This window comes from Oryctolagus cuniculus, chromosome 20 (genome assembly GCF_964237555.1).
Source record: "Oryctolagus cuniculus chromosome 20, mOryCun1.1, whole genome shotgun sequence".
Classification (NCBI taxonomy): Eukaryota; Metazoa; Chordata; class Mammalia; order Lagomorpha; family Leporidae; genus Oryctolagus; species Oryctolagus cuniculus.
This window is the reverse complement of record NC_091451.1, coordinates 26,775,760-26,790,839: the sequence shown is the minus strand read 5'-3', so window position 1 is coordinate 26,790,839 and position 15,080 is coordinate 26,775,760. Positions and strand designations below refer to the sequence as shown.

The window sequence follows — 15,080 nt, the reverse complement described above, 5'->3', positions numbered from 1 at the left end:
CCTTACTCTCCTGTTTCTAATCATATTTCCAGTCAGGAATCTTAATGCAGGAACTTTTGCCTACGTGAGGATGCCTCTATAGTAACAGAACTGGCCTCATGGGTGTGTGACCAGTGCAATCACACAAGGCCCTATATTCAGAAGGGCCAGGTGCTTGTTTTAATGCTGCGCTGTTGCCGTTGACATTCTTCAATCTGTTATGAACAAGGGTCTCACATTTTCATTTTTCAATGGCCCCGCAAATCCTATGGCCAACCCTGTCTGCATCTTTACGTTTAATGCCCAAAAGCCAGAGGGAGATGACTTCTTTTCTTCTCTTCTTCCATTGCCTCCTTTCCCTTTCTGCCTTTGTAGGAGACTGCTTAGCAGATGAAAATGGAAGAGGAGGAGAGCCAAGGAGAAAAAAGTAAATATTTGTGGATCATTTGGGTTAGTACTTCAGATACATTTTTCTGTCACTGGACAGAATTCATCTATTATTGTTGCTTCACGGCAGTATGAATTTGCAAGGTATTGATGAAGCGCACCTTTTGTCACTTCTGCTTGACTATGGCTGGCGCTGCGGCTCACTAGGCTAATCCTCCACCTAGCAGTGCCGGCACACCGGGTTCTAGTCCCGGTCGGGGCGCCGGATTCTGTCCCGGGTGCCCCTCTTACAGGCCAGCTCTCTGCTGTGGCCAGGGAGTGCAGTGGAGGATGGCCCAGGTGCTTGGGCCCTGCACCCCATGGGAGACCAGGAAAAGTACCTGGCTCCGGGCTTCGGATCAGCGCTGTGCGCCGGCTGCAGCGCGCTGGCCGCGGCGGCCATTGGAGGGTGAACCAACGGCAAAGGAAGACCTTCCTCTCTGTCTCTCTCTCTCACTGTCCACTCTGCCTGTCAAAAAAAAAAAAAAAAAAAAAAAAACCACCACCACCAACAAAAAAAATAGCATGACTACTATCAGCCACCCAGTACCTTTGTATATGGCAGTTGTATTCCCTTCTGTACTCTCACCCTTTCTAGATGAGGTGGGTTATTACAATCATGTCAGTGCTTAGAATAGCTCCACTCCAGAGTCTCTATAAGGATTATTCTGTCTAGGTGTTTAATGTTTGGTGTGACTCAAGTGTTTCTAATGAAACTACTCTAGAAAGTAGATGTGGAATTAGTACCTTAGATCATAAAAGCTGGACAGTTAAGTTTCACCGGTGAAATCTTAGTTAAGACTCCTTGGATTTCAGTCAATGGAACTTGAGCTTCAAAAGGGAAATCATTACAAGGCAGCAAATACATTTTTTGTTCTAAGGATCTAGACAAAAAATGAAGTCCCAATTTTTGTGGAATTAATATTTTAAGTATCACAGTATAGATCAGCTAACACTGAGAATTTACTAGGAGCTAGGCCCTGGAATGAGTACTTCCCACATTAATTTATTCTATCGCCAGAACATCTCAACACATGAGGGACTATACTTATTGTCCACATTTGTAAGAGGGATGACTAAATAAGTGGCTTAGGACACTAGCTGATAAATATTACAGCTAAGGTTTGAATCCAAATGGTCTTGGTTAAAGCTGTATATTTAACTACCTCCAGATGTCTTTATCATATGATAGAAAACAAGTGTGTACAAGAAAAACAAGTGAGAATGATAAGGGACTGAAGTCAGGAATTTGGAAGTTGTCAGGAATAAGGGATGTAGTCTCATAGACTTTGGTGAATGCATAGTCTACTTCATGCTTTACTCATTCTTTCTCTCTGTCTCTCTTCTGTCTTCCTCTCTCTTTCTCTCCCTCCTATCAACCCTCCTTCCTCCCTTCCCCCACTTCCTCCTTCCTTCCTTTCACCTCTCCCGCTTTCTCTCCTCTCCAAATTAGATTTTTCATGTTCTTCAGGAACATAGTCATCTTACATAGCCATCTTACAGTAACAACCTCACAGTTTTTAACTGCAAACCAAGATAATTCATGTAGCAAATTGGAAACTTGAGTCCTGATTTTAAACTCCCAGGTTCTAAGGAATCTGATTGGCTAAAATTGTTTCAGGTGTTCTACTTGTCTAACAATCCATGATCAGAGGAGTAGAGGTTTTCTATAATATAAGTAAAGCTGTGGAAGCTCAACGCCGTAGGTAGGATCATTCTCAATTGAGGGCAATGTGGGTGAGGTGTGTGAAAAATAGCTGCCCCATCTAGTGCAGTGGGAAATGACTGGTGACACTAATCCTGGAAGATGCAATCTGGGTGATATCACATATTATGGACTGAATTATATCCTCACAAATCCATTTGTTGAAACCCTTACTCATGTGCTTATATTTGGTGGGAAGGCCTTCAAGGAGGTAAATAAGGTTAAATGAAGTAATAAAACTGGAGCCCTAAATTCAGAATAACTGGAGTCTTTCTAAGAAGAGAGACAACTCTGCTTACATAGAGAAAAGCCCATTTGAGCAGAGAAGTTGGATATGTGCAAGTCTAGGAGAGAGGCCTCAGGAGAACTCTAAAAGCTGATCTTGAATTTTGGATTTCCAGCCTTCAGAACTGTGAGGAATAAATTTCTGTTGCTTAAGCCACCCCTCCTGTGGTATTTTGTTATGGCCGCCCTAGTAAACTGATAGATCATATAACTTCCATATGCACCTATTTACATGTTTGCAAAAGAAAGGTACTGCAAATGGAAATCCTTGAGGGTTTTTCAAACCCAACATTCAAGTGACACACCTTAACTGTGGTGTTAGGATCGAATGACATGCACCTGCTTTATTAGCTGAACATGGTCGATATCAGTTAAGTGTTATACAACAATTTTATGTAAAATCTATTTAGATGGCTTGAGCTTATTTTGTTGAATAGGTAAAGGAAAAAGATTCTAGGACTTCTTCATTGCATTTTTTTCTGGACGTCAGATCTGTTGATTGAGTTACCTTATAATAAACAGTTGCCGGGAATTTAATGTTTTTAAAAATTTCTTGATCATAATGAACTCAAATCTGATTTTGGCCTTTGGTGCTAGTTGTCTCTTCTGGTTTATGTTTGTTTAGTTAATATCACTTCAAAAAATGGGGGTCCCTGGAATTGGATCAAACTCCTTCAAGATGTTTGGACCAGCAGATTATGGGTGTATTAGCTTTTTTAGTAGTCATTTGTCCCACAGTTGATCAAATATAATTTCCTTAGGAGGTTTCTCTTTTATGCTTTTCCATAGAAACCTATGCAGTGTTCTATTATCCAACTTTGCAATAACTTATTTATTGGTCTGTTTTCCTTACTTGACTATGCTGAGCAACTTGTGGCCAAGCACTGTGTTGTTTATTTCCTCGTTATCATTACATGTTCAGCGTCTAAGCCAAAGTCTGAATTCTGGAAAGATGCAGCATATGATGCAGAATTAGGTGAACAATTTAATTGTTTTGAAAAAATTAAAATGTTAACAAACAGATTATTATGCTTTTGCATGCATACGGGGGAAATTTTATAGCTATTCTGAATTCTCTTAATCTCTGACAGGTGGAGTGTATTCTTGAGTTACAATTTTGACCAAGCAACTTGAAGACAGATGCAATATGTAGGTAGGTCTTTAGAATACTTATGTTCAGTCCATATAAGGAAATAGCTTTTACCTCTCAGTGTTGAACAGAAAAAAAATATTTGATAGTTTTGCTGCAGCAAATTTGTGTACTGACTACTTGGGTTGTGAAAGAGAGAGGGAGGGAAGAATAGAAGGGAGGCAGAGGGAGAAGTTTGAGGGAGAGATGAAAAGGAAAAAATTTTTGAAAGTTTAGGTTCCTTTGCCTAAAGGGCTAAGAAAGGAGGACCTGTTGGGCAATGGTCATTTCAGTACAGAACTGTTGGAATAGGGAACCTGTGTCATGTACATGATCTAACTCTTCTTGAGGCAGACAGGGACTATTCACAGATCAGGAAAATTTGATTTTAGCGTGGAGGAGGGTAGGGTCAGTGTTGTCTTACCCCCCTGCCCAGAGTGGAGGTAGGGAGCATCTTATGTAATTTGATTTTTACTTCTTAGCTTTTTCCAAGTTCGGTTCTTTGTTGAGGTTTTTATTCCCTCTTCGTGCCTGAGACTGACACCTCTTAGGGGAAAATATTTCTACTTTGTTGTAGGAGTGAGGAGAAGACGCCCTATGCTGAAGGTAGCAGCAGTAATGAGTTGACAGCCTCATACCCGCCTTTTGGTTTGCCATGAATGAGTTACATGATCTTAGGCACTTACCCTTTCTAGATCTAAAATGTTTGACTAGAGAATCTTCTCTGGTCCTTTCCAGTTCCCAGAACTAGGGAGCTTTTGGAATAAGACTCTGGGACCTCATATTCCAGGGGTTTTCATCTTTCCCTGTTCTCCACTTTATAAAATTACAAGCAGGACAAGACAGCATTCTAATTCACTTTCTGTTTGGAATTCGCCTGTTACACAGGACACTGGCCCTTTAAAAAAAATAGCGCAGGGCAAGAGGGACCCTGGAGTCCGCTAATCCAGCTTCTTCCGGGAAAGTCACCTGAAGGCCACACGCATGGTTTTCTGGGACGTGTAGTTTCTCTTAGGCCGCTCTCTCTTGGTGTCTCGTTGCCCTTTGGAGGAAATGGACTACAATTCCCAGAGGGCCAAGCGGCAGCAGCGGGGTTCCCGCACTCTCTCAGCGGCTGGGCGGCTAGTTCAAGTTGCCATAGCGGCGAGTCTGGGGAGGATAGAGTCGGTTGCGCCGCAGTGTTTGGTCAGTTGCACCTTCTAGGTGACTGGAAGCGGCGGGAACTGGGTAGGGCCTCGGCCATGAAAGGGCGCTAAGGACCCGGAGTCAGCCCCTGTCTCAGGTACCTGCCCTCACCGCCCCTTGGCTTGTTGTCTACCACTTCCCTGTCTTGCTGGAGACGTTTTAGGTCCGTCTTCCTGATGTCTCCCGCGTGGGAACACCGGCGCTTCGCGGAGATCTGGGGTGGGGCTAGGGACGGGGGGCTAGGGACGGGAGGCCCCTCGTCGGCGCAGGTGTGCACTGTCAGGTCCCGGCAAATTTTCCAGTGAATTTGGGCTGTGTGGTGCTCCCTTGGAGGGCGCTTGCCCTGCCGCCGCCACCTGTGGAGGTTTAGATTCCTTTTGGACTCGTACTGTGGGTTTGCTGGCCTGTCTTGGGTATAGCTTGGTTTTTGTACCTGTGATGGAGCGACAAAGTTTGCTGGGCTCGGGGATCTGGTTTCAGGGACCTGCTTTTCTCCTGTGCCAACAGGAGAGTTAGGCTACACCCTAGCTGTTACTAGGCACTTCAGTGGTTTCTTAAGACCACCTGCCTTTTCAACCACAGCTGCATCCTTTGTTGGTTTTGATGGCCCCGGTGTCTGAGGCAGACCTCTGATGAAAGCTGAGGGTGATGCTTCGTGCTGTGGGTGAAGCGTCTAGCACAGGGCGAGGGCTCAGTGTTTGTTATTTGTTTTCGTTAATTATGCAGAACAATGTTGTATTATGGAAATATAATGTGGGCCACACAGGTAGTTTTAAGTTTTGTAGTAGCTACATTAAAAAAAGTGAAAGGAAACTGTTTGATTCAATGTTAATCATTTATTTAGAAGAACACATCAAAGCTTAACATGTAGTAAATATAAAATGTATTGAGATATTTTACTTTCTTTTTAAAAGAATGGTGGTAAGTCCTGGGAAACTGGTGTTTAATTACAGCAAATGTCCATTTCAGGTGTCCAGATTTCTCCAGCTCTGTAGCCACATGGGGCGAGGGACTTCCGTATTACATAGCACCTACTGGAACTTTCATTGGTATGGAGAACTTTGGTTGTGCCAGTGACTCATCTCGTGGGGTGACGGTAGCTGCTTTGTTGGAAGAGTGCCGTGTGTACCACACCTGCGTCCTTTCAGCATGTCTTTTCTGGATCACTTTGAACTATCTTCCAAAAGTTATTTTGGCTAACTTTTCCAGAATCTTCTCTTTTTTTCTTGAAATGGCTTGTGTATGTATTCCCAGATTTACTTTTTATGTGGAGAACTACCAATTCTCTAGATCACTGTGTGGATTCTTACAGCCAAGTCACAAAGAGTGGAAAATATTACTGTTTATAGCTCTTTTCTGTGACCAAAGATATTTTACTTCCATTTATTTATTTGCAAGACTAAGTATGGTATGGACTGGGCAGCTTATATTTCCTATAGGAGGGTTGAACGGGCTTAGAAATACAACCAGGCCACCAGATTCACAAGTAACATGTTGATTTCATTACCTGGCTTCGTTTATCGACTGGCAGATAGGGTCAGGGACAGTAATTTCGGCCTGCCTTGGGCTGCACTTCCCAGCGAGGCAGGATTTCACCAGCCCGGTGAGCGGTTAGGCATGGATAGAAGTCACCATGAGGAATATGCAGGCCAGGCTCTGAGATGTGACACGGTCTAGTGAGGTCACATGTGTGGCTAACCCTGGGCTCATTTTTCTTGGTATGTGATGTGCACCATAATCTGTGCACAAGGGAGGTGATCTAATTTTTCTGTTTTATTGGTGACACAACTCAAAGCTGAGGGTATGTTTTACCCCCTTGTTTCATTTATCTGTAGGTGGTTTGGGGAAAGTGTAGGGGCGACCCAAGATCATCTACTTGACTAGGCCTTTTGCCTTGAACCTCATGAAGAGATGATAGGAGGCAGACATGTGTGCCTCAGAAGAGCACTGAGCTCAGAGGAGAGCAACACGGAGTTTTGGGGGTGTGCTTTGTAAGTATGCTTTCTCCCCAAGTTTCTGGGATAATGTTTTTTTCATATTTATAGCAGAAAAGTCTATTCAACACATAGACTTCTAGAGTCAAGAGGCCCCTTTCTAATATGTAGTAGAAAAATAAAGTATGGTTGTGTATCCATGTTAGAAAAATCCAGGTGAACAAAATAGCTGTTGAAGTGCCTTTTATAAACCTAACAAAAGCAACAATGATGTACTAGTTACTGTTAGACCAGTGCTTTTTTTTTTTTTTTTTTTAATTTATTTATTTGAAAGGCAGAGAGAAAAGGAGAGACAAGGGGCGGGGGAAGAGAGAGAGATCCTCCATCAACTGGTTCACTCTTCAGATGTATGCAATGGCCAGGCCGAAGTCAGGAGCCAAGAGTTTCATCTAGGTCTTCCATGTGAGTGCAAAAGCCCACGCACTTGGGCCATCTTCACTGCTTTCCCAGCCCGTTAGCAGGGAGGTGGAATGGCTGAGACTTGAACTGGTGCCCACGTGGATGCTGATGTCGGAATGCCACAACGCCAGCCCCTAGACCGGTATTTGAGAACCTCTTTTGTACCAGGCACTGTGTTAGGTATCTTTTACAGGTGTTATATTTATTTCTCTTGTTATGCTTATCTTAATTTTATAGAGGAGGCTATTGAGGTCCAAGTAGGTTATTTGATTTGCCTGGGATTCTGGACTTGAAAGACTGGTCTTTATATATATGTATAAGTATATATACTTATATATAAATGCTTATATATATTTATATATATTTTAGTTTATTTTCATTTTATTTGAATGGCACAGAGACAGAGAGACAGAGGGAGAGAGATCTTCCATCTGCTTGTTCACTCACTAAATATCTACAACAACAAAGCTGCAACAGCCAGGCCAGGCCAAAGCCTGGAGCCCAGAACTCCACCTGGTTCTTTCTGGCTAGACTGGAAGCAGAGTAGCCTGGACCAAAACATCTTAAGGGGTATGGAACCTTTATGCCATAAGTCTGTGCCCAGAAAGGTGGTCTTTATTCCTGGGTCTTTTAACTCCAAATCGCAGTCTCACCCACTGTGGGGTGGGGCTTATTGCTGTTTGTAATTGGCTTGTATTGGGATTTGATTTACACTTAGCATTTTTTTCCAAGATATTATTGTTCTTATGTTATTATTGAGGTAAGAGTTTTAAGAGTTTGTGATAAAATGAGCATGGTCAACGTGAATTGTCATTGATAATCAAGCATGTAGTGTTAGAAATTTAAATTTTGCAACACATTTAAAATCTGGATGTATTTTTATTTTGTTTTTTGATAGATAAAAAAGTACTAATATGTCTGGGAAATATGTACTGGAATCTTGAAATACACTGTGCTCATGATCTATGGTATACAGAATTCTTAGGATTAAAGAATTTCAGAGATTGGGGGTCCTAATAGGATAATATCGTCTAGACACATTTTGAAATAATATAGAATATAAATATAAATTTATAAAATATAAGTATAAAATAATATGCATAATATAAATATATAAGTATATTATAAATAATATAAGAATCTAGATTCGCTATTATCCATGTAATAATAATGTCACTTGGTTGATTCTAATAGGAAATGATTTTAGTATATGAGGGGACTTCAAAAAGTTATTGGACAGATGGGATTAAAAGATAAGCTTGTTTTGGTGCAAGTAATTGTTAAAATATGTGCATTTTTTTCATAATAATTTTTGATGAAGTTTCTGATAACCCCTGGTACATTGTTACTATTCTGAAGTATAGTTTTCTTTCTTGTAATGATGTAGTCACCTTGTTACCTGTCAGCATGTAAAGTTCTCTGTTGTCTCTTTTACCTGCTATACTGTAGCACAGTGATTAGATACGTTTAATATATTCTTTATTAGGGAATTTGTGTTTCTTCTTAATTTACTTTTAAAGATTTTTTTTTTAAGGCAGAATTACAGAGAGAAAGGGAGAGACACACACAGAGAGATCTTCTATCTGTTGGTTTACTCTCCGAATGGCCCCAGTGGCCAGAGCTGGGCCATGCTGAAGCCAGGAGCCTGGAACTCCATCTGGGTCTCACATGTGGGTATAGGGGCCCAAGTACTTAAACTATCTTTCACTGCTTTCTCAGTCACATTAGTAGGGAGCTGGATCAATAGTGGAGCAGTTAGATTTGAACTGGTACCCATATGGGCCGCTGGCATTGCAGGTGGTGGCTTAACCTACTGTGTCACAATGCTGACACCTCTTAATTTTTTTATAAGTATAAATATACAATGAAATTCTTATACCTGCTTCTACATATAAGATGTAATCATCATATATCTTTTGTTCCTTGGATAATATTCATAAAAGTAGAATTTCTAGGTCAAACTGTATTTATATTACTTATTTTTACTTGTATTGTCAGATTGTTCCTCAAAAAAGCTTTTTTAATTTTTTTATGTTAATACCCTGTGACAAAGCAGGCCCTTGCCAACCCTGTGGTGAGACCCTTTTTTCATCTGTATAAAACAGATAAACAAGAATATTATTTTATGATCTTAATTGGCAGTTCTTGGAAATAAAGTGTTTATATGTTTGTTAGGGCCTGTGAATTGCCTGTTAATCTGTCCTTTGTGCCTTTTATTACTGAACTGTTCTTTTGCTTGTGTTTTTTAGAGAGCTGATTAATCTTGATTCCCATACACTGCAGATATTTTTACAAGTTTTTTCTTTAGATTTTTAACCTTGTTTAGAGTTAAAAATGAATGACTTTAAGAGGCTTATCAAGTCTTTATCAGATATACATGCCTTTCTGAGCTTTGTATAGCCCTTACCATAGATCTGTATATTGCTGATACTTGGAGTGTTTGGTGGTTGAGAGTATTTATGGTTATAGGAATGTATTTAGCTATTCAAAAGTCTCCCCTGTGCACATGGTTTGCCATGAAGCAGATGCTGAATGAATGAATGAGTGCATGCTTGAGAATGACTGTGTTAATGGATGAGTAGATGAGTGAATTTTTTTGAAAGATTTATTTATGAAAGGCAGATCTACAGAGAGGCAGAGGCAGAGAGAGAGAAATTGATTGATCTTCCATCTGCTGGTTTACTTCTCAGATGGCCACAACTGCTGGAGCTGAGCCAAGCTGAAGCCTGGAACCAGGAGCTTCTTCCACGTCTCCCACGTGGGTGCAGGGGCCCCAAAACTTGGGCCATCTTTTACTGCTATCCCAGGCCATAGCAGGGAGCTGGATATGAAGAAGAGCAGCCGGGATTAGAACTGGCGCCCATATAGGATGTCAGCACTGCTGGGGGTGGCTTTATGTGCTATGCCACAGCGTTGGCCCCTAGATGAGTGAATTAAAGCTAAGCCCGAGCTGAGCTCTTGTGAATGAAAAGAGGCCTCATGGAAGAAGTGCATTGTGACTATTATTTTAAAGGATGAATTGACAGGCAATTTTACAGATTATATAGAGAGGAGAAGAGTAAAGCTTTAAAATAGTAAAAATGTGTTTGCATATGAACAGCAGTTGGTACATTGAAACAGTACAGAGAATGGGCCCAGATGATAAAGAGCCTAGGTAATTTGGAGTTTAGAGCTTGATAGTACAGATAAACAATTAGAGAAATACTGGTGGTTGCAAATGATGATCATAAATAAAATGCTTCACTATAACTCAGGTAAACCTGCTAGGCTTGATTCATTTGTTAGTAATTTTAACAAATGTATTAAAATGAATTTGAAATATTTACCTTTATTATAGGAATTATCCAGTGTTCACATTTATACTATTTTGCAGCTCAATCCATGTTGTTTGACAACTTAAAATAATTAATATAGGTCATTTACCACAAGAATTTCCTCATTCAGTAATTTTTAAATTTGTACTTGATATTTGTAAAGCCCTACATATACTTTGAAATTTGTTTCTGGATTAATTAGACAAGATAATCAGGAAAATTTAATTGTAAATTAATTTAGAAGTCTGTTACATGCGAGACTCTATGCTATGTGTTGAAATGAACCATGAACAAAATAAATAGAATCTCCAATGAGATTTTAGAGTCTAGTAAGGGAGACAGGCAAGTAAACAACCAGTTAGCAATCTGCAGGCTGTGATAAGGGCATATCCACTGTAGGAACACAGCAGAGGGTACTTGGACCAGAGTTGGGGGCAGCAGTGAAGGAGGGCTTTCTGGGGGAAATTTCCTTAGAGGTAAGTCTTAAAGGAGCAATAGAAGTTAGTCAAGGGAAAGTAAGATAAAATAATGTTTGAGGCAGCAATTCTAGCGTGTAAGCTTAAATGTGAGATGGGTGACATCTTTGAGAAATCAAAAAAACATTCCATGGCACAAATTATTACATTTCATGGACAAGTTTAATAACTGTCATGCTACAGTCATAGAGTTTTAAGAATGCAGAAATGCAGAGGGAGGAAAGATAGTTCTGGCGGAAAATGGATGGCTTCCTTGAGACTTTCTTATTTAAGCTGTATATGGAAGGTTGAATAGAATTTTAAGTCGGTGGCAGTAGTTAAGCAGGGATAGGCATTTGGACATCAGTGAGGAGTAGGAGCTATAGGAGAATAGCTTGTTAGCAGCAGAATGTAGGTTTTTAGTTTTCTCTGGTCTTTTGTTGAGGTGAAGGATGACTGACGACCTGGGCTCTTGAACTAATTTAAGAGCCTCAACACAGTCATGTGAGCAGTGGAATGTGAGTGAAGGTTGGAATGGATAGGAGAAGACTCAAGTGGGTAGGCATTTTGGTGGCTAGGAATGAGTTAGGAGACGTCATGAATTATGGGTGGTTAGGAACCTGGAGTGTGGAGATGGTTCAAGACTCAGATCTGCCTCTTGGTAGCTGTGTAATCTTGGGTATCTTTTCTCATGTACATATTATTTTCTATGTACATATATAACCCTACCTTGGATTCCTTTATAATCCCTTGCATTAAAAATTTTAGTTTAGGACTAGTGCTGTGGCGCATCAGGTTAAAACCCTGGCCTGAAGTGACGGCATACTATATGGGCGCTGGTTCTAGTTCCGGATGCTCTTCTTCGGATCCAGCTCCCTGCTATGGCCTGGGATAGCAGTAGAAGATGGCCCAAGTCCTTGGGCCCCTGCGCCCACGTGAGAGACCCAGAAGAAGCTCCTGGCTTCAAATCGGCGCAGCTCCGGCTGTTGTGGCCATCTGGAGAGTGAACCAGTGGATGGAAGACCTCTCTCTCTGTCTCAACCTCTCTCTGTAACTCTGTATTTCAAATAAATAAATCTTAAAAAAATTTAGTTTATATATTTAAAACAGTTGTGGGAAGGGGGTAATGTTACAGTCCAGGATGTGACCTTAATTATAAAATTCAGAAATGTTATATTTGGGAAGAAAACATACACATTCTTCTATTTACCCACTTTTACATTTTATAATAAGAAACATAGAGTGTTTCAATAATCATATCAATAACTACGGTAAGAATGTATTCCAGTTCTTAATTCTAGAAGCATTCAGGAAAAGAGGCAAAGATAAAATTTCAAGGAGGGATGAGGGAATAAAGTGATACAGGGATGGAGAAGAATGGGAGAAAAAGAGAAGCAAACAAAAAAAAATGCCAAAAAGAAAATGCCATTTTTAAAATTAAAACTTTTAAAATTTGTTTTAATTTATGTACAAGGCAAAGAGAGAGAGAGACAGACAGCTTGATTCTCTATTTGCTGGTTCACTACCCAGTTGCCAGCAATTGCTGGTGCAGGGTCAGGCTGAAGTCAAGCATCCAGAACTTAGTCCAGGTCTCCTGTGTGAATGGCTGATACCCAAGTACTTAGCCATCACTGGCTGCCTCCTAGGGTGTGGTTAAGCAATAAGCTGGTATTGGAAGTGGTATTGGTGCTTGAGCCTTGAGCTCAGTGAGCATCCCAGGTGGTGTCTTTTGCTTTTTTTTTTTTTTTTTTTCTTTGACAGGCAGAGTGGACAGTGAGAGAGACAGACAGAAAGGTCTTCCTTTGCCTTTGGTTCACCCTCCAATGGCCGCCACGGCCGGTGCGCTGCGGCCGGCGCACTGTGCTGATCTGAAGGCAGGAGCCAGGTACTTCTCCTGGTCTCCCATGGGGTGCAGGGCCCAAGCACTTGGGCCATTCTCCACTGCACTCCTGGCACTCCCGGCACTCCCGGGCCATAGCAGAGAGCTGGCCTGGAAGGGGGGCAACCGGGCAACCGGGACAGAATTTGGCGCCCCGACCAGGACTAGAACTTGGTGTGCCGGCACCACTAGGCGGAAGATTAGCCTATTGAGCCGTGGTGCCGGCTAGCTTTTTTTTTTTTTTTTTTTTTTTTTAAAGATTATTTTATTCATTTGAAAGGCAGAGTTAACAGAGGGGGAAAGACACACAGAGAGATCTTCCACCCTCTGGTTTACTCCCCAAATGGTCATAACAATCAGGGCTGGGTCAGGCTGAAGCCAGGAACTAGGAGCTTCATCTGGGTCACCCACATGGGTAGCAGGGGCCCAGGTGCATTAACAGTGAGTTGGATCAGAAATGGAGCAGCCAGGACTTGAAATGGTGCCCACATAAGATGCCAGTGTTGCAGGCTGATGCTTCACCTGCTGTACCACGACACTCCCCCCGCCCCCCACCAATGGTGTTTTTTTTTTTTTTTTTTTTTTTTTTTTTTTTAAGACTTACTTATTCATTTGAAAGGCAGAGTTAGGGAGCTTCTTCTGGGTCTCCTACATAGGTGCAGGGGCTCAAGCACTTGGGTCATCTTCTGCTGCTTCCCCAGACCATAGCAGAGAGCTGTATTGGAAGTGGAGCAGCTGGGACTAGAACCAGTGCCCACATGGGATGCCTGCAATGTGGGCAGCGGCTTTGCCCACTACGCCACAACACTGGCCTCAACAATGGTGTCTTAATTGCTGTACCAAATGCCTGCCACCAGAACGCCATTTTTTTTTTAACTTTAAGGTCTTAGGATATGATTTTTGAAAAAAATAGGGACATTTTTCTGCCTGAAAGATACTGTATTTATTCTTAGTAAGAGAAAGGATTATTTTAAAAACCTTTAAAATGACTATAGGAAATCATATTTATAGCAGATTTACATATTTAATATCTTATAGTCATTATATAAACCTTCAGGTCTAAGTCAATAAATATATAAAGGATTTTTATTCCTTAAATGCATTTCTGGATACTGGCTATGAAGGGTGGATCATGAGAGAGATGGGAGGGAAAAACAAAGGAAACATTTCAGTGATTAGGCAGTGTACTCGGAATTTGTTCTTTAGTGTTTAAAATGCAGTGAGGAAAGTACACTGGTTCATAGACACAGGATTTTTATTTACTTGAAAGAGTGACGGAAGGAGAAGGAGAAACAGAAATTCTTGCATCGCTGGTTCACCCCTGAGATGACTGCAGCACTTGAGGCTGGGCTAGACTGAAGACAGGAGCCAGGAGCTTCTTCAGGTCTCCCACATGGAGAACAGGGGCCTAAGCTCTTAGGCCATCTTTCACCACTTTCCCAGGCCATTAGCAGGGAGCTGGGTCAGAGGTGAGGCGGATGGGGCATGAACCAGCACCCTTATGGGATACTGCCATCTCAGGCTGCAGCATTAGCCGCTACACCGTGACACTAGTCCCAGATACAAGATTGGAGTCCTAGTTTTGTTACTGCAATTTTTAAACAAATATTCAACAAATTATTCGATAAATAATTTATTCAAATTTTAATTTTCCTTTAGTAGCAAAACTGAAGTTGTGATTATGTCAAACTTACAGGGTTGAAATAAAGACCATATGGAAAACATGGTAGTGGAAATGCTTTGTAAGTTGTGAAGTAGGTGGCAAATTTAAGGGATCAATGGCAATACAAAATACTTCCTGTCTTAAAATGGTCAGTGTTTCATTTACTAGGGAACTCAAGAAGAGTTCCTGCTTTCTTCATAAAGTAGGAGGAAGAAAACAATTATGGTTTATGATGTAGTTAAGAAATAGCTTTTTTCTTTTGAAGAACTGAAATTATTATGGGAACAAATAAATAGCCTCAACTGCCACTTATGATTGCTTTGATTTTTTTCCCCCAAAACTGCTAGCCTCTTATTCATACTACTGCTTATGTTTATTTTCTGCATCCTAACTTGTCTTTGTCCTTTTTTTCTTCTACCGTTAGAAGACCGTCACATGTCTGCATTCTGAAACTATTTGCTCAAGGAGAGTAGGATTGAGAGGAAATTTCAGCAAATTATCTTTTGAACCAAATAAAATTATTTGTTAAGAAATCATGGACAAATGTAACAGCTCTTAGTTTTATTTATTTTTTAAGATTTTTATTTATTTTGTTCAAGGGGCTAAGAGAGAGACAGATTGACAGAGAGAAAGCTCCCATATGCTAGCTCACTTCCCATATGTGTAC

The 15,080-nt window shown here is 41.0% G+C and overlaps 1 protein-coding gene across 17 annotated transcripts in view; it reads left to right on the top strand.

Annotated features, from left to right (window-relative positions):
* The first annotated feature begins 4,562 nt into the window (after positions 1-4,562).
* CEP128 (centrosomal protein 128) overlaps positions 4,563-15,080 on the top strand; it is a 475,965-nt gene continuing 465,447 nt past the window's right edge. For 2 of the 17 annotated variants that reach the window (XM_070065332.1, XM_070065331.1), the window contains exon 1: positions 4,568-4,806. The gene's annotated coding sequence lies outside the window, so the exon portion shown is untranslated. Of the gene's footprint in view, positions 4,807-5,678; positions 5,759-5,813; positions 5,950-6,544; positions 6,701-15,080 lie in introns of those variants that run through there. The other 15 variants (XM_070065326.1, XM_070065334.1, XM_070065327.1 and 12 more) reach the window with 15 other exon arrangements.